General features: G+C 41.7%; 1 long non-coding RNA gene and 1 pseudogene across 2 annotated transcripts in view; both read left to right on the top strand.

Moving 5' to 3' along the window:
• The first annotated feature begins 220 nt into the window (after positions 1 to 220).
• Positions 221 to 24,037, top strand: part of LOC141571114 (uncharacterized) — a 28,553-nt gene continuing 4,736 nt past the window's right edge. Inside the window, exons 1-3 of one of the 2 annotated variants that reach the window (XR_012495708.1) lie at positions 221 to 337; positions 16,789 to 16,833; positions 18,315 to 18,438. This is a non-coding gene — a long non-coding RNA (uncharacterized LOC141571114). Of the gene's footprint in view, positions 338 to 16,788; positions 16,834 to 18,314; positions 18,439 to 24,037 lie in introns of those variants that run through there. The other variant, XR_012495709.1, reaches the window with a different exon arrangement.
• On the top strand, positions 19,036 to 20,041 carry LOC109451170 (actin, cytoplasmic 1; annotated as a pseudogene).

The following is a 24,037-nucleotide window of genomic DNA, read 5'->3' on the forward strand; positions in this document are numbered from 1 at the left end:
GGCTGAGCGCATTGTTCTCTTCTCCCAGCGCTGGTGACAACATAGTTTGCGGATCTCCCTCCACCGCAGCTGGTGGGGTTTGGTTCTTGGCTCCACCAGTTACGTAGCATCACTCTCTGTTGTGTGGGGCGGCCTTGCCACGCCCTTCAGTCCGAGCCTTTGCTTTTCCTCAGCCCTGGGGTGCGGGGCTTTTCCTTCACTCCAGAATTCGTGGGCTGTGCTGCTGCCTCACTACTCCGGAGTCTGAGAGACGTTGGGGGGCGACGGCCGACCGGGTCACAACCGGTCCTCCAGATCCGGTTCCTTCAAAACCTTTCCACCATGTTCGCGTTCATATGTACGTATGCATTGATGTACGCACACAATACAGTTTATTGAGCGTCTACTGTGTATCAAACACTATACATTATTAACTGTAATATATATATTTTAAAATCACAACAACCTTTCCAGGATCCCTGTTGCTGTTGAAGAGGGAGTTAAGTGCTAGGATGTAAAAGGATTGGAACTCGACTCTGTCTAGCTTCAGATTGAGCTTTCGCCATACCATCGCTCAGAGGCCCCAAGGGAAGTAGGATGTTCAGAATGCACCCTGGTTATTTATACTTCTCCCATCTAAAGTGTTCATTCCGTGGTTTTTAGTATAGTTAGAGTTGTGCAACCATCACCACAATCAATTTGAGAACATTTTCGCCACTATCCATGGAAACCCTTTACGTTTTAGTTGTCGCTCCCAACCCTCTCAACTCCTCCAGCCCTAGCCAACCACTAATCTTTCTGTCTATAGACTTAGATATTTTGAACATTTAATGTAAATGGAATCATGTGTGGTCTTTTTGTGACTAGCTTCTTTCACTTATAATATTTTCAGTGTTTATTCATATTGTAGTATGTATCAGTACTTCATTCCTTTTTATGGTCGAATAATATTGCATTATATGTATATATCATATTTTGTTTTTCCATTCATCAGAAGTTTCCACCTTTTGACTATTATGAATAATTCTGCTGTGAACATTTTCGTATAATTTTTGTGCAGACATATTTTCATTTCCCTTGGACATACCTATATTAATCTAGACATCTTTCTATATATCTATCTAGGAGTGAAATTCCTGGGTCGCATGATATCTCTGTTAAATAATTTGAAGAACTGCCAGACTATTTTCTGCAGTAGCTGCCCTGTTTTACACTCCTGCCAGCATTGTATGAGGATTCTGATTTCTCCACATCCTTGCCAACACTTGTTATTATCTGACTTTTTCATTAGCTATCCTAGTGGGTGTGAAGTGGTGTCTTGTGGTTTTGATTTTCATTTCCATGATGATTAATGATAGGGAGCATCTTTTGATGTGCTTATTGACCATTTGTATACCTTTGGAGAAATGTCTATTCAAGTCCATTGCCCATTTTAAAATAATGTTATATGTCTTTTTATAGGAGCCTCGGTATTTATCAGTACACTGTTGTAGGAGATATCTGTTGTTTTTGTTTGCTTAACATTCTGTTTCTTACAACTTACCTTCCTTACTCCTTTTGATCCTCCTGGGGCTGCCAATCATAGAACCTTTTCTACTCTGGCCACAGTAATTTACTCAAGGATGAGCAAGTGACTAGACTAGAACCAATCAGAATCCTCCTCTGGGATTTTCTTTTATAAATCAAGAAAATCTTCCTCCCTTCCGAGGACCCAAAGATATGCCCTAGACCTAGCCTGTGTCAGCCAGTGGACGAGTTAGAAAGAAGAAAGTCAAGAGTTTAAATAAGTAAAGGCAAAAGATGGAGAATGAAAGAAGTCACATGACTTTGAATTATTGTGGATGAATTCATCTTCTCTAGACTTGCCATTTGTAAACCAATAATTTTTTATCTCTTATCTTAAGCTAGTTTGAGTTGGCATCTCACAACCTAAAGACTGTCTTCCCCGGGTCTTAAGTCTTGGTCCAAATCTCTCAACAGAGGGAGCTCTCACTCAAGAGAATGAAGCCACACTTCTGGTGGGAAGAACTCTTAACATATATCTGGAGATTTAGTAACTCTGGCTTCAGGAGTGGAGACCACAATGGTTCCTGAGCAGCAGTGGTTAGGGGCAGGACCAGAATGAGCACAGCAGGGGAAGATGGTTCGTTTTCACTGTGATGTGTGGCATTGGGTAGCAGCAGCAGCTCAAGAGGTGAGGATTGTAGGTATTAGTAGAAAAAGAAGGATTCATGGTAAGTACCATCAGTAATCACAACACAGTACTTAGTGGAGTCTTATCCTCAGCAGCCACTCCTTGGAATGAGGCTGAAGGGGGCCAGAATAGCCACTATAGCATACAAGTTATTTTGAGCTGAAGGCATTTGAGAATAGGCTTTTCTTCCCCCCACGCTACACTCCTTTATCTACCTAAGTGCTGAGCCTCCTAAAAGAGTCAGTAGTCATAAATCTCTTCCCTAAAACCAGGTAAGATTGACTACAAGTAGGCCACACACCCAAACAGACATTGTCACCAAACTCCCACCTAGTCTCCTAAGGGCCCATTTATCTTTCTCAAAAGTTATTTGTTTTCCCGTAAGTGCCTTTCTTCCCCTCCCCTATTAAGAAGTCATTTGTTTTCCTGTAACTCCCTTTGACCCGTCCCTATTTCCCATTAAGATGGTATATAAGCCCAAATTCTAACTGCCTCCTCTAGTCACATTTTTCTGTGAATTCTACCATATGTTATACATATGTGAATAAAAAAAAAATCTGTCTTTTCTCTTGCTAATCTATCTTTTGTCAGTTTAATTCACACACCTCCGTTGACTGAACCTAAGATGGTAGAGGCAGTTTTTCCTCTCCAACAAGGCCATGGCAAAGGCAGCTTCTGGCACTGTGGCAGACTTGGCAGAAGATGAGAATATTGCTAGACCTGTCACTAGGGCCAAACAACACGAGAAAGGAGGTAGAAAGATTCTAAAGTTCCAGTATTGGTATAGGCCCTATGATTCTGAATGAGCTATGTACTATGTATGATTCTTTTTTTAAAAAGATTTAAAAAATATAGTTAGCATACGATATTACATTAGTTTCAGGTGTACACAATAATTATTCAAGATTTATATACCTAAAGAAGTGGTCACCATAAGTCTAGCAACCATCTGACACTGTACTATGCTATCACAATATTATTGACTATATTCCCCATGCTGTATATTATATCCCCATGATGTATTTGTTTTATACCTGGAAATTTCAATTTCTTATTCCCCTTCGCCTTTTTCTCCCCACCTTTTAATTTTTCAATTGTAGTTGACATTCAGTATTATTTTATGTTAATTTCAGGTGTACAGCATAGTGGTTAGACATTTATATAATTTAAGAAGTGATCCCCCTGATGAGTCTAGTACCCACCTGGCACTGTACATAGTTGTTACTATATTATTGGCTAGATTCCCTATGCTTCACTTTACATCCCCATGACTATTTTGTACCTACAAATTTGTAATTCTTAATGCCTTCACCTTTTTCACCCTATTCCCCAGCCCCCTCCCATCTATCACTCCAATAAATATAGTACTCATCTGACACCATACATAGTTATTGCAATATTATTGACTATATTCTTTTTTTTTAACTTTTATTTATTTTAAGTGTTTTTCCAGGACCCATCAGCTCCAAGTCACATAGTTGTTTCAATCTAGTTGTGGAGGGTGCAGCTCACAGTGGCCCCTGTGGGGATCGAACTGATAACGAACAACCTTGTTAAGAGCGTCGTGCCCTATACCCTACATCCCCATAACTGCTTTGTAACAGCCAATTTGTACTGTATTTTATTTTATTTTATTGGGGAATGTTGAGGAACAGTGTGTTTCTCCAGGGCTCATCAGCTCCAAGTTGTTGTCCTTCAATCTAATTGTGGAGGGTGCAGCTCAGCTCCAAGTCCAGTCGCTGTTTCCAATCTTTAGTTGCTGGGGGCTCAGCCCTCCATCCCATGTGGGAATTGAACCAACAACCTTGTTGAGAGCTCATGCTCTAACCAACTGAGCCATCCTGCTGTCCCCAATTTGTACTTCTTAATCCCTTCCTCTTTTTCACCCATTCTCAACCCCCCTCCTGTGTGGCAACCATCAAAACGTTCTCTGTATCTATGAGTTTGTTTCTGTTTTGTTTGTTTATTTAGTTCTCTAGATTCCAGTTGTAAGCGAAATCACACTGCATCTGTCTTTTGGTCTCTGACATACTTCACTCAGCATGTACCCTCAAAGTAGCGTTTTGGGTTTCTTCAGATACTTACCAAGAAGTAGGATTACTGGGTCCTTTTTGTTGGGATTAGGGCTGCTCAGCCACAGGTACAGGACACGACAAAGCCAGATGCTGCTTGTTTGGGTTTTGTGAACCTTTGAGAGACTTTACGAAAGTCTGCAGCATTAGCCAAGGCAGGCCATTTATATGGAAAAGCCACTGGAAGCGACTTGGATGTGCCCGAAAGTTGAGTGGGGCATGGTCTCAGGGAATCACTAGGGCAGGGCAGACAAAAGGTGATAGCCAGTTTGATGGAGACTCAGATTCGGCATCTGCCTGGGGTCTGCATGCAGGGAGTGGGGAGGGCCCAACAAAGAAACAATGATTTCCACCAGCTCCTCCATCCCTCCTTTTAAAGAGAAAGCTGCCCCACCAACCCTCACTATGAGCCAGACAATTCAATTCCTCCCTGTACGTCCCTGGCGCCTTTGGAGCTGCTGCCCCAGTGCTGGAGCTCAGGGCAAGTGAGTCTGTCAGCAAGTAAGTCCATGTGCGGGCCCTTTAAGAGGAGTGCGTGAGAGTGTAGCCTCTGTCTGTTTCACCCAGCTACAATCTCTGCTAGTTTTCACAGCCAGAAGTTATGGGGACTTCTCTCCCCAGCACTGAAATCCTGAGTGGGGGAGGGGTTGGGATCCTTTGCTCCTCAGAGGGGCACCTCTGTAATGGAGAGATCCCTTCCAATTGTAATGGTCACACCTCGGTGTGGGACGAGCCTGTCCTGCGTCTCTGCCCCTCCTACCAGTCTTGAGGTGGCTTCTTCAGTATGTCCATCATTGCAGGGATTCAGTTCAGTTACAGGCGATTCTCAGTAATGGCTGTTCTGTGGTTTAGTTTTAATTGATGTGGTCCTGAGAGGAGGTGAGCACAGCACTTAGCTACTCCGCCATCTTGACTGGAAAATCTGTATGATTCTTGAAGGAGAAAACCCCCCTAAGATTTCCCAATTGTGGATACTGGAACCAACCACTGATTTGAGGTGGCAAGACAGGTTTACAGTAGAGAATCTGAGTAGTGACACAAACCAAGATTACGAAGTGTTATCTGGCTGTTGGTTTCCCAACTCTGCTTATCAAAGAAAAGACTATGAATTGGGGAGTAGGAAGAAAGAGACAAGCTCTTTTCTCACCTGAGATGCTTACGTAGGCTAAGCAGGTGATAAAACTTGGCCTGCAGGTGGGAACTGTGGCAAACAGGAGTACCAGTGTCTGCCTGCAGAGCTATACTGGCTACCATGCGGGAATGCAGGCTTTGTCTGCCAGAGAAGTCAGACAGTTAGTTGTTTGTTTGTTTGTTTGTTTTTTAACATGAAATCTCTTGATCTTAAATGTGGGCAATTAATTTTGTTAAATTACTTACACAAGGAGGCCATTAAACTGAGTTGGTTCTAATGCCAAGGCAGCCTACTTAAGCAAACCCAAATCTAAGCCTGTAAAAATGCCTCAAAGTTACGAACTGAAAGTGTTAAGGACAACCCATCACAAACAGCCAACTAGGCTTTACGCTATAGCAAATCAATAATGTCCTTGCTTTGCTTCCACCTTTTCTCTGTTAACATTTCTCCCCAGCTCCTGTGGTGGAGCATCCCGACACTTCTGTTTTGTCACAGTGCGATTGGAATCAGTTTTTGCTCAAATAAACATTTAAATACGCCTCAGTTTATCTTTTAACAATTCATATAAAATGTAAAAACAGTATTCATTACACACAAGCACGTGGCATGTAGCCCACCGTTTGTGATCTCTGATCTATTGTATCTCTGCAATCCATCCAGCAGCCAATTTATGTAATCCCACATGTGAACCTCTTTCACTTTGTTTTGTTTTCTAAAGTAATTCTATCACTGCCCCAAGGCCTCCTTTCTCAGAATTCGAGGACAGAGTACATAAAAGTTGCCTAAAAGAGAGCATGGAAGATGCAATACCCAGGGAAATTCTGTGGAGCAAAGACCTGGAGCTTAAGCCAGCACAGCGCGCAGTGATACATCTTAGAAAGAAGAGTCTGCTGGGGTAGCAGCGAGACTTATGTGTGATCATAACAAAGAGGCACAAAGATTCATACACGTGAAGAGCAGTGTTTCCAAAAATGACTGGTTGACAGCATTAAATGCTAGTGTACCCATTAAGAATCTCCTTTGAACTATGAGCTTGGTCAGGACGGGCTCTTCATATTGAGAAGCATCTTCATTCTTCTGATCATCTGTTTTTGACTCTCTCTTGGTCCCGTCTCATTGAGTAGCAGTTCCAAGACATCACTTGAGGACACTGTTGCCTTGAGGTGTTGCCACCTTGTTTGGGAAAAATATGGATAATCAAAGAGAGACATGGGGGAGTGATGAAGGAAATTTCTGTGAGTGCCAGGATCGTGTCTCGTAAAACCGAAGAATGGAAGCACAGACCAAGGAGAGGCAAGGAGTTGTAAGAGAGGATAGTTTATTAAAAGCAAAGAGTCGCAGCTCTCGGAACGAGATGGGGGTCCCTGATTGGGGTGCCCAACATAGGGCAAAAAGGCTCTTTTTTTAAATCTTTCCTTGCCTGCTTGGAGAAGGGAGCTGGTGCCTTTTAATGGAATTCGTCTATCAGGTTTGTTCTGTTTGCCCATCCTGAAGGGATCAGGAAAATAACCCACTCTTAGCTATCAGATCTGTTCTGTTTGGTTTGTCCAGGCCAAAAAGGATTTATGAGATAACTTATTAAACTCAAAGCACCATTACATTTTGTCCTGGAGTGAATGAGCTACTTTAGAACCTAGAGTTTTAGGATATGGCTGTCTTTTGTTTATTCTACCAGGGACCTTCCCGTCACCTAACAACATGTTAACCTGTCTCAGGAGCAGGCAGACTTATCTCCTTTTTTGTCCACTCATTCCTTTGCTTTCACCTTTGTGACACACACACACACACACACACACACACACACACACACACACACATTTTAAGAGATGTTATCTATGCTCAAGCAGTACGCCATACAGAAGTGTCTGGATGGATGCTGATGGTAACCACTTTGAGCGCCTCTTGTAATTACGGAAGTCAAATGTGACTTGTATTCATCTTTTGTTATTGGTATATATTATTACAATTTTAATAGTTTTTTCCTTTCTTAAAATGTGTATACATTTTTTTGGCACCCTCTGTATGTATATATATATAAATGATCTATCATCCGTCGAAGGATTCTTTTGGTTGAGAGTTGTTTGTGTTTCAAAGCACTCGTGAACTTTATCTGAAAAAAAGTCTCTAAATTAAAAAATAAATACTCTTGTGATCCAACCATCACCTCAACTGAGCATAACTTTCTATTAATGAGTTGCCAAAGCTACACTTCTTGTGACCATATTCGAAGTCAATTGATATTTCAGTTGTTTACCCTTAACACACAATTACGGGGGGAGCATACCGCAACTCTAAATTTAAGTGGCAATCACATGTGCTTGATTTTTCTTTCCTTCCTTCTCTTTGGGGCAGGCATTCCTACCAGGTTCAAAGAAAGGCTCTGCAGGAACAACAGTGAAACAGCTGCTGGCACAGCCAACTCTCTTTGGCATGTCTAGTGAGAAGATAGTAAGGCAAATGCCCAATCCTCACCCACCCCTTAGACATTGCGAGGTTTTAGGATAGTAAGAACTAGACAGCTCTTCTCAGCAAAAAGGTTTGGGACTCCTTGAAGATACAAGAAGGAGAAAGTCTTTTGCTTGGTATTGTTCCTAGATTCTCTGCTTCAAAGGATTGCTTGTTCAGGTGAAGAATTGCCTTCCTGAAGCCAGGGGACCACGTGGGGGTTTCTCTCTGCCAAAGAAAGGACTAGAGAAGGACAGAAAGGGAATGGTGTGAACAGGAAAGACAGCTCGAGTGCTCTGAGTCATAAAGGCAGTTGGCAGAATAATAATAACCATTTAGTGAGCAGTAATATTTATAACCATTCAGAGGGCTGACATTAATTATAAGTAATTTTAACAACTGAGGTGGAAAACCTGAATCTAGTGTCCTTTTCCATTCTAAGTAATGATCGTTTTCAAAGTTGAATAACTGTTAATAGATCTATATTTGCATAATGACTTTCTTTTTATTCTCTAAACTGCCCCCAACTAATTGCTTTAGGAAACCTCTTCTGTTCCTTGTTCTTCCATCACCACCAGCCCAGTTCCACCAATATGTAAAAATTAGGTAATTAGCTTTCTCCAAGGACTTGCCAAATTTATTGTAAGGTGTTTTAAATCCTGGATTAGCAAAGAGAGTGAGAAAGTCTACTGGCATATACAGAGGAAAAATATCAGAAAACGTTCTGGCCCCTTTGGGTTACAGGGACTGTGGACATAGAGAGATGTGGGAGAAGCTGTCATGTTTGGGGCGGGGGGCCTGGACCAGGACATTGTCTGACTCCCATGCATTGAGGCTGGCAACATCCTAAGATTCTGCAGCGAACCATTCTTTTATGTGCTTGTTATCCTGGTACCTCTATGAGACACGTTCACTAATGTAAGTGGACTACATCCTGGAAGTGGTATCAAAGGAGTGACGGCTAGAAGCTGTGGGATCAGATAATGAAATACTCTCTGACAGAAGATTCTACCCTCATCTTGGAAGAAAATCACCTTCCCACGGTACAATTACCTTATCACCCCTTGGAAAGCCCCCCTCTCCTCTTTGGAAGTAAGCACAGCTGATACTCTAGAGAGGAGACTCCATCTCCTAGAGTGAGGAGTACTTACAAAAATTATTTGGAATTCTATAGGGAGATTTGTCTCTTCTCTATTTAAATATTCAATCTTTTATTTATATCAGTATGGACTCATGGGTATCATTTTATGCTTTGGGTCATCATCCAATACTACTGAATTAGCCATGCGTTTCTGATACTTTGACATCTGGGACCTTTCTGACTCTGGAGAGACTGCCCCTCCCAGGACTAGCCAATTCCTAGAGCTAGTAAGGGACTCTCCTTTGAAGGCGCCTTTTAAATGTAAACCGACCAATCCAGAGCCTGCATCCCCACCACCTCCTCTATCAGGTTGTCACACTCAGGGCTGCTAGTCCCCTGTCCTAATTAGCCAGGCCCGAGTACCAGACAATGATGAAAGTGCTTGTTATGCTTTCTTCTATACGGATATAGAGAAGTCTCATGGACATCCAAAACTTGAACCAAAGGGTTCATAGGATCTGATACTAAGAACACTATATTTTCTTTCATGACTTTTTGGATTTTATTCCTTTCCTTTCTGTCAGGTGGTTGTCATTGCCTCCTTATGTACACTGCTAAATATTGTGTGTGTGTGTGTGTGTGTGTGGAATCTCCCCTTCTAGCTAGGTTGAGAAGGGAGGAGATTTCCAATGAATCTAATCAGAGCTGGCATCATTCTCTAGGATGCTGAAGAGAGCCAAGTGTGCCTCTGGTCATGTAAACTAGGCCCAGAAAAAGAAAAGTAATTCCTTCTTAATACAATTACTCTTTTGCAACTGTTCAAATTAATGCCATTTTCAAGAAGAATATTCTTTCCTTGTATGTAATTAGACATTGTAGCTGAGAATAACCTACTCACCTTGGAGGGTATGCCTTGCTTTTTAGGTACATATGTGAAAATGTCAAGTGCATCTAATACTAGGGATTACCCACTCTCCCAAAGTCAGCTGTAACTAAGCAAAGTACAGCCTTTCCAGTGCTCATATTTGCAAGTCCCTGCAAATGACACAGGGGGAGCATGTCTTCTTCCTACAGGGAGGGCAGGGAGTTCCTAAGGAAGTGGGTGGCATGGGGCCAGCTGACCCGAGGCTTCAAAGAGAGGCTACGTTGGCTGGAGAAGGGTTGAAGAAGGAGGTTGACATAATTATACTCCTTCCTTTGGAGACAGTCTGGAAGGCTTTCTCTGGTGTGTAGTAGAATAAAGTCCAACATAGTTTCAGCCTGACCCTGTGGCAATAAACGTCTGGACCTCATTCACAGTACAGTATGTTCTGCTCAGGGAAGATGAAGTAGCAGAGATACGCGGGGAGGAACAGTGCTTTCCAGTTGCTTAATGGGGCTCCAGCAAAGAAAGGACAGGAGACACACCTGCAGAACCAGGGGCAGAAAAGGAGAGGCCTGCACTGCTTGGCCTCACAGACTTCATATGCTCATGCTGCAGCAGAAGGGCTCCTGACAGGGTTGCCAGATGTAGCAAATGAAAAGCACAGGACCATCCAGTCAAAACTGAATTTCAGAAATAAATAATGAACAAATAACTTTTTCTTAGAAGTCTATCTCATGCACTACCTAGGACATACTTATACTAAATAATGTTGTTGTCATTTATCTGAAATTCAAATTTAACTGTCCTGTATTTTATTTTGCAACCCTGAACTACAATCTACTTTATAACCTTTCAGATCAGTTCGTGGAGCTACAAGAAACTTCCCTTTGGAGCTACTGAGAAAGAGCAAAAGCCAGAGGCAGAAAAAGAGTGGAGAGGATTGACCCAGTTTTCCCTGTTTGGGAAAAGTCCTGTATACCGGGCCATGCTAGGCCATTCGTTAACGTTCAAATGGCCCTGTCCTATCTCCACTGTTGGTCTAACCAGTTGTGGCTGTGGAGATGAGCTGCTGCAGGGTGTAGGGGCTCACACAGAGTTTGTTTACGTAGACAGAAGGCAGTGAGGCATGTATATGTCTAGTGCACCTACCTGTGCTGCAAGGCTCCCTCACTCGTCCTCCTCCTGTCCCCTTCTCTACCTCAGGGGGGCTCCTTTTCTAGTACACTTTACCTCAGCTTAGTGCTGGTCCCTCTCCTCCGTCTGTCTCAAGACTCTCAGATAAGAATGTTTTTGGCCCTGGTAACTGTTGGCTGACACTTCTCCCTTGCTCGGGACAAGTTGACCTTGCCTGCTTGCTTTTCTGTACAAAATGTGGTCACTGTATTTCTCTGTTCATCCAGATCATTCAAGGTTCAACTAACATCCCTCAGTTTTATGAAGTGTTTCCCACTCCACTCTGTACGCTTCTGGCCAAAGTTGTCCTGTAGACTTGACTACCTCTAAAGTTTAGTCGGTCTACATTTGTTTGTTTGTTTGTTTGAAGTTGAAAATCAAAACGATAGCACTAAATTACAGTGATTTTTTTATAATCACTCATAATGCCAACAGCCTAAAATGATTTTAAAAACATTTTGAGTAGCCTTCCAAACTTTTTAATATGCACATGTAATTTCTAGGGCTGCTAGCTGTCTCATATTCATGTCTTTTCAGCTTTTGTGATCTGAGAGGCACAACTCCTTTTCATCTGGCTCCAAGTAGCAACAACCAAAAGGATGATTAACCCAGCTGGGAACACATGCCCATTAGTGTCCTATTCCTTTGAACCAATGAATGGGACGAGAAGAATAGGTACTGTGTTTGGCTAGATCTAGATCACCCTGTGGCCACATGATTAGTTACAGTGATTGACAGCCAGCTCCATCAGAATCAGCAGCAGAGCCTGCGAGTGGATGAGAGAAGAACAGTTCCCCAAAGGAAGGAAGGTGGTAATGGGCAGACAGAAATAACAGCTGTCTACAGAAAACAAGATTCTTCTGAGTTTTGGTAGAATGACCCAGTCCCCCCAACCCCCTCCCAAAATCTGGTCATCCTTTGGTGAATTGAAAACAAAGTTTTTAAACTATTCCACTGAGGACTGAACTCTCGGGTAATGGTAAATGTCCAAGAACACTCATTTGAATAATGAGACTGATTTTATTTAGTTATATCTCCTTTCATTTGAGTGAATGGATTTTATAATAATCAGATGGCATGGAATGTCTGAAAGGAGACTATTGTTTTTTTAAAGAACAGTACACTGAAGCATGGAAGGATGGGGGAAAAAACCCCAAAAACGTAAAATTCCTGTCTAATGACATTCACTGGCCCATTACCTGGGGAAAGTCCAGACTTTTCAGTCTTGTATCTTATATTCTTCACAAGTTCTAAATTACAGTAATATTTTTTTATTTTTAAGATGACATAAGGGTTTTATTTAAGATGACATTCAGTTTTATTTGTTTTATTTTTCTAGTGTTTTAAATGAAAAGCCTCTGCATCCTTTCAAAAATAAGGCTGAAGGAATGTTTAAATTGAATGAAGAGACCCATATGAGAAGGAATAAAATATTCTGCTTCCAAATCTGTATGTTAGATTTCCCTGCCAACACTATTTTGCTTTTGTACTAGCCATGAATCACCACTCATGTCTGTGCTTTTTTTTTAAATTAAAATATATTGGGGTGACAATGGTTGGTAAAGTTACATAGGTTTCAAGTGTACAATTCTGTAATACATCAGCTATATATTACATATGTGTTCACCACGTCTGTGTTTTTAAAGGTGCCTATTCTCATATTTTGAAATTGCTGTGAGCAGTTAGCTATTACATAAGAGGGAGGTGAACCGAAACATTCTCTCCTTATTTTCTTTTGACAGAAAATTTCTGACTCAGAGCAGTTAAAAAAAAACAATGTGTTGTCTTCTGAGTCCCCTAAATTGCTGTTTCCTTGCAATGTATTCTTTGAAATCCTATTTATATTTTTGAATAGATAATATTTTAATTAAAAAACACAAGATATAAGTGTTCAGCGGAAGGTCCACTCTTCACTACTTTCACTGTCTTTTCAGTTCTCACCATGGTAAGATGTATATAACTAGCTTTTTAATATAAATGTGAACAAATATGAATATGTATTCTCATTTTATCCCATTTAAAACAAAAGGCAGTATTATTCTAAAGTTGCTTTTTTTAAACTTAGCAATGTATCTTAAAGATCTTTCACACTGATAAATAAGCTTCCTCATTCTTTGTTATAGTTTCATGGTCTTCCATTAAGATGATACATCATTTTTATCTAACCGGTGCTAATTTACATGTGGGTTGTTTTCCATCCCTTACTCTTGCCAGTGCTGCAGTGGTTAATCTTATGCATAAGTCATTTGTTAGGTGTGTAGGAGAAATCCCAGAGATGGGGTTGCAAGGTTGAATACTCAAGAAATTTGCCATGCTTGCAGTGTTTTCTTAAAGCGGTACTACCCTTATTCTCCCAGTGAACTCATTCTCATTCTCCAATACTCATTTTAAACATTAGCTACCTAGTGAAGACCTCCTGGTTCCCTTTCTGAAGATAGTCATTTGTTCCCACCGCTGTGCTCTCAATGACCCATATTTGTGCCTCCCTTATAGCGCTTAGCCCCTTTGTACTGATTATTTATTGATAAAGCAATTACCTTCATTGGTCTATGAGGTTGAAAAGCAGAGATTCTATCTGGTAAGTTTCTGTAACCCTAGGACCATGGGCCATGTCTAGTGTGCCATAGATGCTAAATATGGAAGGATGTATGGATGAATAAACAAATAGGACCAAACAAATTGCTCCTACTGGAGTAAGTTCCCAAATTGCGATCCTATGGAGAACCTGAGACAAATATCAATGTTAAGTACTAGTGTGCATTGTTACGATTTAAGATTTGGCCTAGCGGGGTGAGTAGGCTGAAAGAGAGGTCCTGGGCTGAGAGCCAGGCACACTGAGTTCAGGTAAGTAGTCAGCAGTTGAGATCTGTACTGAATAAGGTTCATATATGGGCGCAAGCACCAGAAGCAGAGCTATCACCTAAGCAAAAATGAGATGTATTGTGGAAGCTCACTACAGAATGCAGAGAGACAGCCAAGTCTCAGGGAGGGTGGTCACAGGGTCAGACCTTCAGAACAGGAAGAGCTTGTGGGCTTCTCTTCTGAACATTGCAGAGGTGACTCAGCTCTTACCACTTTCTGTCTCTCATCAAGTTTTCAAAGATCCCAGGAAGGAACCTGATAGGACTGCAGTTTCTTGCCTTGCACCATTCAGGCACAGTTAAATGACAGGATGCGAAACATAAGTCTGGCTTTTTGAGAAAACATTATGTACTAGGAAGCCATTGTAATGTTTGACTATAAGAAGGGCCAAGGTGACACAGTAGGGGGCTTTCTGTCAGGTGTGTGCAGCAGAATGACAACAAAGCCAAGGAAAAGTAGAAAGCAGGCCAGTGGGGCAGGCAATCAGGACAGCCAGCAGAAGCCCAGCCATCCAGACTTGGGCAATAGGTCCGGATTAGTCTGACAGGCAAGTGTGGAGTTGGCGTCATGTGAGTACATCTGGCCCCAGGTCAAGATTGGCTCTGGGAACTGAAAGAGGACTAATCCTGCCCTTGGGAAATGAGTGTGGAGCCAGTAGAAAGGGTGGTGCAGGCTGGAAACCAGGCTGGGCCTGGCATGTACCATTCCTCCGTGAAGAACTTGGAACAGATTCTTCTTTACTCATACGCATTTCTCTGTGCTCACTGGCCAGCTGACACTATGAAGGGCAGGCCCCGTCTGCCTTAATCCCAACAAAGTGTACCCACAGAAATGCTCACATGTCTCATTGTTTCTCATATTGGTACTTGTTCTTTTTCCTACTTGATGTTATTTGACCTGAACTCCAACTTGTATGCTGGTGTGACTGAGAAAAGGGAGGACGCTAGCTTTCATTTTGTGCCTACTAACTTCTCAGGTGATAAGAACTCTCATGTGTATTTTTACATTTAAAAAAATATCTTCAAAATAGCCCTTTGAGAGAAGGATTAGACCCCTTTTTATAGATGAGTTAATTTATCTCAAGGAAGCCAAGGAAGGTACCTTAGTCCATTTGGGCTGCTGTAACAAAATAGCACAGAGTGGGTGGCTTATAAACCATAAACATTTATTTCTAAAACACAGTTCTAGAGGCTGGGAAGTCCAAGAACGTGGTGCTGGCAGATCGTGGTACTGGCAGAAACTGGGTAAGGGCCCACTTTCTAGACAGCCATTGTTTTGCTGTAACTTCACATGGCAAAAGGGGCAAAGGAACTTTCTCTCTGAGGCTTCTTTTATAGGGACACTAATCACATTTATAAGGGCTCTGCTCTCATGACCTAATCATTTCCCATAGGTCCCACCTCCTAATACCATCACCTTGGGGGTTAGGTTCCAACATAATGAATTTTAGGGGGACACAAACATTCAGACCATAGCAGAAGGCATAGGTGCTTGAACAAAGTTCTCTCTGGCCACCATGCTCATATTTCCCCTTCATAGCACTCTCTAGATGTTCTTGGGTCTCGTTCCATGCTCCCTGGCACCTGTCTTGATACTGACTCTATGACAACCATGATGTCATGGGAAGTGGAAAGCACTGGAGTCAGGAAACCTCAACTCTGGGCTCAGCTGTTATTAATTAGTTGGTGGCCTAGTTTTCTCATCTGTGAAGTGAGAGGGTTGAATTAGCTGACAGCAAAGCTGTTTTATCGCTCTAAAAATGTCATGCCTCTGGTTTCACAGCCTTTGAGGCAATGAGAGGTCACTTCTGCTATAGAGAACTTTATTTTGGTCTGTAAACTGGTACCACATTTTGTTAGGCTCTGCAAAGATAAGCCGGATTCTTGGTGTTCTTTTTGATTCCTTTGCTAATTTGTTCATGTGATATATGATTCAACAAAACAGAATTGAGTAACACATCAGGATGGTCTGGCATTCTCAAGGAAACTTTGAACTTGCCTATACAGTGTCCCAGGCATAATGTACCTTACCATCTTTTAGGATTGGTCCATCAAAGTTATTTTGAAACTTTCTCCCCCATTTTCAGTAGTGAAAATAATTTTTTCAAATGCAATTCTTATTTAGAACTGCAAAATATAAACCAAATGTAACTAACTGGGTGTGAAAAAAAGTTATTATATCAACAGAAAAAAAAATCCTGTTGGGAGAAAAGTGGTTTTTGTATTGGAAAAGACATTTATGGATAGAAAGTGAGGCTTAAACTTTTGCGCACTAGAAACAGACAGACATTTGGAGGTGGAAAGATGGCATAAAAGAGAGCAGAAAAAGGGCTCTGCAATCTAGTGATAGACTGGAGCTCAAGGTCCCTGAAATTGTAGAAGGATCTTTTTAAGAATGGGGCGTATATAATATTCCTTCTTAAAGTGTTAAGTTTCTGTGTTGGAAATTTGTAGTGTTAAGTGCCTACCATTAAGCTTTTGATTGCCGAGGCATCTATCTCAAAGACATTCATCTCAAATAAACATATTGCCAGCTGTTTGACTAGTGAAACAAGTATAAGAAATCAGGCCACCCAAACCCATGAAGTTCTCCTTTTAGAAAGCCTGGGATAACCTAGATTACTGACCACTTGAGTGACCCTACTTTTTTCTTCTTGTACTCTAATTCCCACTTTTATATATATTTTTGTTGTTGTTTTTAAATTTTTATTGGGCAATATTGGGAAGAGTATGTTTTTCCAGGACCCAGCAGCTCCAAGTCAAGTCTTTGTTTTCAATCTAGTTGTGGAGGGCGCAGTTCACTGGCCCATGTGGGGATCGAACCGGCGACCTTGGTATTATGAGCACTGCGCTCTAACCAACTGAGCCAACCGGCCACCCCCTGCTTTTATGTTTTAAATTCTTCAATAAAGAGTGAACACATGAAACTCTAGGTACCACACCCTTGACCCTAGATCTGGACTCACTCCTTCTCTCTTCTCCACAGCCTTGCTGTGTGGCCCTGTGGTGTGCTGTGTACCTTCCAAGGCCTGTGAGTAATAAATCTTGTTCTTCAAAGTTCCCTGATGAATTTTTACTTAAGTGCACCTTGCAAAAAGAAGCACAAGGGGAAGTCCAGCCATAACATTGGCTCTGGTGGGGAAGTATCTGTGGGGCTGCCACAAGTCGTACGGGCCCAGGCGAGTGGTGAGGCATTCCTAGCTGATAGCATCACTATAACAGCATTGCAATCACTAACACAGAACAAAATCCTATTACTCTCTACAACTTTGCGACACACATAGACACCATTATGTAAGTGGGGATTTTTGTTTGTGTGGCATAGATGTGTGGGGGTAAAACCTAAGGAAAAGGACTGGGTTCCACAAAAAGTACATTAATTCACTGAAAGCAGAAACTATCACTTATCAAGTGTTTCTAGGTCTTAGACAATATGCTGGTATATTAAATCTTCTGAACAATCCTAGGAACTAAGTGCTATTATTAATCTCTGTTTCAGAGATGATGAAACTAAATTCTAGAGAAAATTCATAACCTGTACAGAGTTACCCCAGGAGTAAGTGGTGAGGGCAGGACTTGAATTCAGATGTGCCCGATTCCAAAACCCATTTCTTACCCAGTCACTAGCCTATATGGCTGCTCATGTTGGACAGAGGTCTAGTCATTGAGACTGCAAAAACTTGGAACCAATAGCAAGCTATGCTTTCTAAAGTCCTTTCCCTTCTTCTGCCTGAGTTTGTGTTGCTTTTGCTATGCAAAGATTTTGTATTTCCTAAGCAAAAGGAATTTCCTAAATGTAAACATTGAATCAACTTCTGTTAATACATAACATTCTTGTGACAATCTGCTTGGCATCATGCTTTATAAGTTAGATAGGCAGTCACATCGTAGAAAGCAATAGAACATAGTGGTTAAGAGTGCAGGTCTGAGATCCTTAGCTTGGACACTTCCTGACTGTATAAAACCTGACTAATTAAACTATCTGTGCCTTCCTTGTCTCCCATAAGATAGAGTTTATTATAGTTGCATTTTCATTTTTGACCTAAACTGAATCACCCAGCTTGGTCATTGATTTTTTTTTTTTCCCTCCAGACTTGGCTCTTAATAATTTTTAGCTTATTCCAAATACATAAAAATCTTCAAAAAATAAAAAGGATCATTACAGATAAAATGACAAACTTTTGAAGGCAGTTAGCTCTATTGTAGAAATTTCAAACTACTTCAGCAATAATATTATTATCGAATTGAGCGTGTATTCTCCCATGGAGGTAATTTGGAGTGGGACAATATAACTTTATCAAGTGCTGTAAAACAGAAGAAATCACACACACCTTCCCCTGTGGGCATCTAGATCCAGACAGCTGGGATCCGAGTGCGATCCCACAGAAAGATGCCCAGACACGTATCCCCAGTGATCAGCATGGACACACGAGGAATTAAGTCACAAAAGATTTGGGTTGACTACGTTTGGGGATGTGGTTCTAATTTTCCCTAATAACTGAATCTTTACAGATAACCAATGTTCCCAGAGGCTGGACGTCCTTTAACTGTTGTCACCCTCCTCACCCACACTGTGTACTATCTGTTTAACGCCACCTGAGAAGTTTCTCACCTCTTTTGGAATTTGGCAATAGGCTTCCTCTTCCCAGCTTAGATAGATGCACTGGACCTTCAGGGTGGTTGAGTCGAGAGGGTTTGTAGGCTCAGTCACTGTGGAGTCTGGAACTGGCTCTCTCTCCCACCCTCCATACATTCCATGTGGGGTGTGGAGGAGGAGAACTGTTCTCTTAATACAAAATCTTACCCATTTCCTGGATCAAGATGAGTGTTATTTCTTTGCGAAGGAGATCTCCCCTTGCTTTAAATGAATGATCAGAGAATTTATTTCTTATTAAGCTTAGCTTAAGCTCAACATTTTAATATTTTTTACAATAGGATTTATATTTCATATTTATGGATTAAGAAGGAAAGAGTAAAGGAACGCTTTCTTTAAAAAAAAATCGGAGGGGGGCTCACTCGCTGCAGCTGCCTCCCACCCCTATCGCTCGCTGCTCTGCTGTCAGCTCCTCCCACCGCTCCTTCGCCCTCAGCGACCCATCGCAGCCTCTCCGCATCACAGAGGAAGAAAAAAAATCGCTATGCTCGTCATCGACAATGGCTCTGGCACGTGTACAGCTGGCTTTGCTGGGGATGATGCCCCGGGGCCATGTTCCCATCCATCGTCAGGTGCCCCTGACACCGGGGCGTCATGGTGTTCTCGGGGCAGGACCGCTACGTGTGTGATGAGTCCCAGAGCAATAGCTGCATCCTGACCTGAAGTACTGCATCGAGCACGGTGTCGTCACCGACTGGGACGCCATGGAGAAGATCTGGCACCACACATTCTACAACGAGCTGCATGTGGCCCCTGAGGAGCGCCCTGTGCTGCTGACTGAGGCCCCCTGAACCCCAAGGCCAGCTGACAGAAGATGACTCAGGTCACGTTCCAGACCTTCAACATTGCAGCTATGTATGTATGTGGCCGTCCAGGCCGTGCTGTCCCTGTGTGCCTCTGGCAGCACCCCTGGTATTGTTACGGACTCTGGGAACGGGGTCACCCACACCGTGCCCATGTACGAGGGGTACGCCCTCCGCCACGCCATCCTAGGTCTGGACCTGGCTGGCCAGGGCCTGACTGACTATCTTATGAAGATCCTCACAGAGCGTGGCTACAGCTTCACCACCGTGGCCGAGTGGGAAATCTTGTGTGACATCAAGGAGAAGCTCTGCTATGTCACTCTGTCTGGACTGCAAGCAGGAAATGGACACCGATGCGTCCTCCTCCTCCTTGGAGAAGAGCTACGAGCTGCAGGATGGACAGGTGATCATCACTGGCAACAAGTGCTTCCGGTGTCCAAAGGCGCTTTTCCAGCCCTCCTTCCTGGGTAAGCCTGCTGCATCCACGAGACCACATTCAACTCAATTATGGAGTGTCATGTTGACTTCCAGAAGGACCTGTGCGCCAACACGGTTCTGTCTGGTGGGACTACCATGTACCCAGGCATGGCCAATAGGATGCAGAAGGAGATGGCCCTGGCCCTCAGGACAATGAAGGTCCAGATCATTGCCCCGCCAGAGTCCAGGTACTCGGTGTCGATGGGGCTCCGTCCTGGCCTCACTCTCCACCCTCCGGCAGATGCAATCCTCAAGCAGCAGTATGACGAGTCTGCCCCTCCACGGTCCACCGCAAATGCTTCTAAACCAACTGTGAGCAGATGCGCAGTGTTTGCTGCATGAGTTCATCAGAAGTATAAATTTGCCCTGGTGACTGTATATACCTCATGCTAGCCGCATGGAAACTAGAATAAGCCTTTGAAAAGAAATTTGTCCTTGAAGCTTGTATCTGATATCAGCACCAGATTGTAGACTTGGTTGCTGATTTTGACCTTGTATTCAAGTTCACTGTTCCCTTGATACATATTTAATACCCTGTACTTATCTTTGATTTAAACCCCTAGGACATGTAGCTTAGTCACTCGGTGGCTGATGTGACAACATGTTTATGCAAGAGAAATCTAATGGCTTGATGAGAATCTGCAAGGCCATGCATTTCTTGATCTGTGCAAAGCATTAATTTGCTAAGAGCTGCTTATTGCAGGATTTCTCTAGAGGCTGACAAGAGCCCTGAACCAGTTGTTATTTCTGTCCTGCCAGTCTGACAGTGTTGGGAAGGTCTGAGTTTTAGGACCCATTTTCTTTTCTTAGCTGTGTTGTTATTTGCCTTGAATTGGAAAATGGTTTGCATTTATGCCTGTAAATTTATTCATCCTTTTAATTTATGTAAAGTTTTTGTACACAATTCTTATTCTTTAAGAGATGACAACACATCTTGATTTTTCTGCTGTCATAGACAACAGTAGACCCCAGCAACATGTCATTATAAGGAGGACTAATAAAGAAAACAAAAAACAAACAAACAAAAACAGAGAAGAGGCAAATTGCAAATACAAGAACAAAAAGGGAATAACACTACAAATCCTACTAAAAGAAGTATAATAAGGAAATATGATGAGCTTTATGCCAATAAATTTGACACCTGTGCAGATAAAACATACAAATTCTTGGGGAAAAAACCTAACTTACCAAAACTGATACAAAAAGAAATAGAAAGTTTGTATAGCCCTATACATGCTAACAAAATTGAATTCATAATTTTAAAAGTCTTCTCAAGACGAAAACTCAGATGCTGATGATTTTACTTGTAAATTCTATCAAAAATTTAAAGAGGAAATAATACCAATCTTACATAAACTCTTTCAGATAAAAGGAAAGAGTTTTATTCCAGCTTTATTCACAATAACCAAAAACTGGAAATAATCCAAATGACCACCAACTGATGAATGGATAAACAAATTGTGATACTGAAAAATTATAAAAAACAATTCCATTCCATAAAATGGAACACTACTCATCAATAAGATGAACATACTGCTGATACACACAAAGATATTAATGAATCTTAAAAGCATCGTGTTAATGAAAGAAGAATTTCTTTTTCTAAAACCATCATGATAGAAAACAGCTCAGTGGTTGCCTGGGCCTGGGGACCAGGGGAAGAGAATGACTGCAAACTAGCATGAGGACAATTTTGAGAGCGATGGGATATTCTGTATTTTGATTGGGGTCTTGATTATAGGACTGTCTACATTTATGAAAACTTAAACTATATATTTTAAAATACACTTAAAATTTTATTTTATCTAAATTATGTCTCAGTAAAACTAATTTTTAAGAAGAAATACTGCCTTTACAGAAAGAAGCAATTTTATTTACTTATTAAATCAAATGAAGCACCAATAGCTGTTCTCAAAAAGAAAAAAAAAAGCCTTCAATTTGTGTTTAATAATACTCAGAGTGAAACTGTAAGACTTACTAGAAAGAAAAGAGACTTACAAAGATGCTCCTTAGATAAAGGCAACTGGGAACTGATCAACTAAGTTTAACCACATATCAGAATAGGGCTGTTAGGGTTTTTTTTTTTGTTTTTTTTTTAATCCATTCAGCCACCCTAAGTCTTTTGATTGGAGCATTTAGTACATTTACATGTAAAGTAATTATTGATAGGTATATAGTTATTGCCATTTTATTAACTGTTTTTCGGTTATTTTTGTGGTTCTCTGTTCCTTACATCACGGGGATGTGAGGCACACCACAGGGAATATAGTCAGTAATTTTGTAATTAACTATGTATGGTACCAGATGGGTACTAAAATTATTGTGGTGATCACTTTGTAAAATATATAAATGTCTGATCACTATGTTGTACACCTGAAACTAATATATGTCATCTATAATTGAAAAATAAACTTAAAAAAAAAAGTTATGTTAGCACTGAAAGAAACATAGACCTGTTACTTATTCAGTCAAGGCAAGCTTGTCTTGCTCCTACAGAGTGTGTCTTTGTTAAATTAAGACGTTAGAAGAGGGTTGCCAGGTATCTTTACTTCACACTTGGAATAATCCTAAGAGAGCATACTTGTAAGTGGAAACACAGGCTGTGTTCAGTCCTGGGCTGGCCCAAGGGGGCTCCCCTAAGGCTGAACACAGGCCCAGGTTTAGCTTCTCTAAAGATCTGATCAGAAAAGAAGACAGCTTGTGAAGAAAACCAATCTCTTGGCAATAGCTGAACATTACCATTTCAGAATTTACCAGAACAAAATGACCACACCAAATGTTGTCCACACCCCTTGGGAGATGCACTTTAAATTGTGTCTTAACACATGAAAGCCCTCTCGCTCAGGGGAGAATGGGAAGGGTAGTTGTTCCTTCAAAGACTCCAAATAAAACATCCAATGAGCTAAAAGCGTGAGCCGGCAATTAAGGAGGGCACATGGGATCTGGTTTCTTTAACCAGCTTGACGCACACAAAGCAATTCCCAGTGGAAATCTCAGATCTCAGAGCCTTGCTCGGTTGTTTGCAATGTCCAAGCTAAATATACGGATACCAATGTCAAGAATGAGGCAGAAGCAAAACAAATGATGATAAATCAAGAAGCATTGTTTTTGCTCTTCCGAGAGGCAACTTGATACAGTAAGTTCAGTGGCTTACGTTACCTGATCACTCTGGACTGGCCTCTCTCTCTCCCAGTCATTCTCTTTAGTTAAATATAATATCTTGTTCACTGAGCTGTTTCAAAGTTTAAAGAGAACACATTCAGGGCACCTTAGCACAACACCTGGCTCCAAGCCGCTCAATGAATGTAGTAAATATTCTATGTCATAGGATGCTAAATATTATATGTTGAACATAAAATAGTAAATATAAGAAAAGCATGTTTGAGTGTTTTCTGTGACCCTTTACATAGGAAAGAGACAACATGGCAGGATTAATTCGCAGAGGGTTAGGAAAGAGTAATTAACTTGTCATAACAGAGATGCACTTGCCTTCATCAGGGGACGTGGAAGTGAGAGATCCCCAGTGATGGAGGGTGTACTGGTTATTCTGTTTGTCCGCCTAGATGCATTACTCCTCCCAGGAGGCCATCGCCTGAGAACGCTATTACTTGAGCTCCCTTGCTGGCTAGCTACCAGTTGGATTTGGCCAATATGAGGCACTGGCAGAAAATCACTGAATGATTTCTTCCTGCTCCCTCCCTGCCTTGGTATTGTGTCTTTGGCAGCATTTTCATCCTTCCAGGATTACAGTATGGCCAGACAGCTCCTCTTTCACAATCTCAGCCCTTCCTGGGCTCTGGTCTACTGCTCCCTTTCCTTACCCTCTCACGCTTGGGTGGTAATGGCTTTCCACTGTTACAGATCTGTATGTGACATCATCCTGTCTGTATTCCATTAACCCTGTGCACACATCTATAAGCCGACCCTTCGTTAGAGTCTCTCTGTTTGAACCACCTGGGGCAAATGCTATTTTCTGCTAGGACCTCGACTAGTGACGGGTCTCCAAGGACCTCACAAGTGTACCCACCAGAGAAAGATAAAACTTTAATTAATCTGTCAGTTCCAAAGAGTGCTAACTAGTTCATCATAGCCATGCAAGTAATAATTTTCCTGGGAACAGAGGTGGAATAGTAAAAGCCCAAAGTGGGCGACAGAGAGAAGCTGATAACACCTGGCAATAAGCCAGAGCTGGGACAATGGAAGGAGAGCCCAGCTTAACATGAAGCTCAAAGTTTGAGCTATTACATAAAACGAATATATTAAAAATTGACCTGAGAAAAGCCATAGGGACTGTTTCAGTT

The sequence above is a fragment of the Rhinolophus sinicus genome, linkage group LG04, assembly GCF_036562045.2.
Source record: "Rhinolophus sinicus isolate RSC01 linkage group LG04, ASM3656204v1, whole genome shotgun sequence".
Lineage (NCBI taxonomy): Eukaryota > Metazoa > Chordata > Mammalia > Chiroptera > Rhinolophidae > Rhinolophus > Rhinolophus sinicus.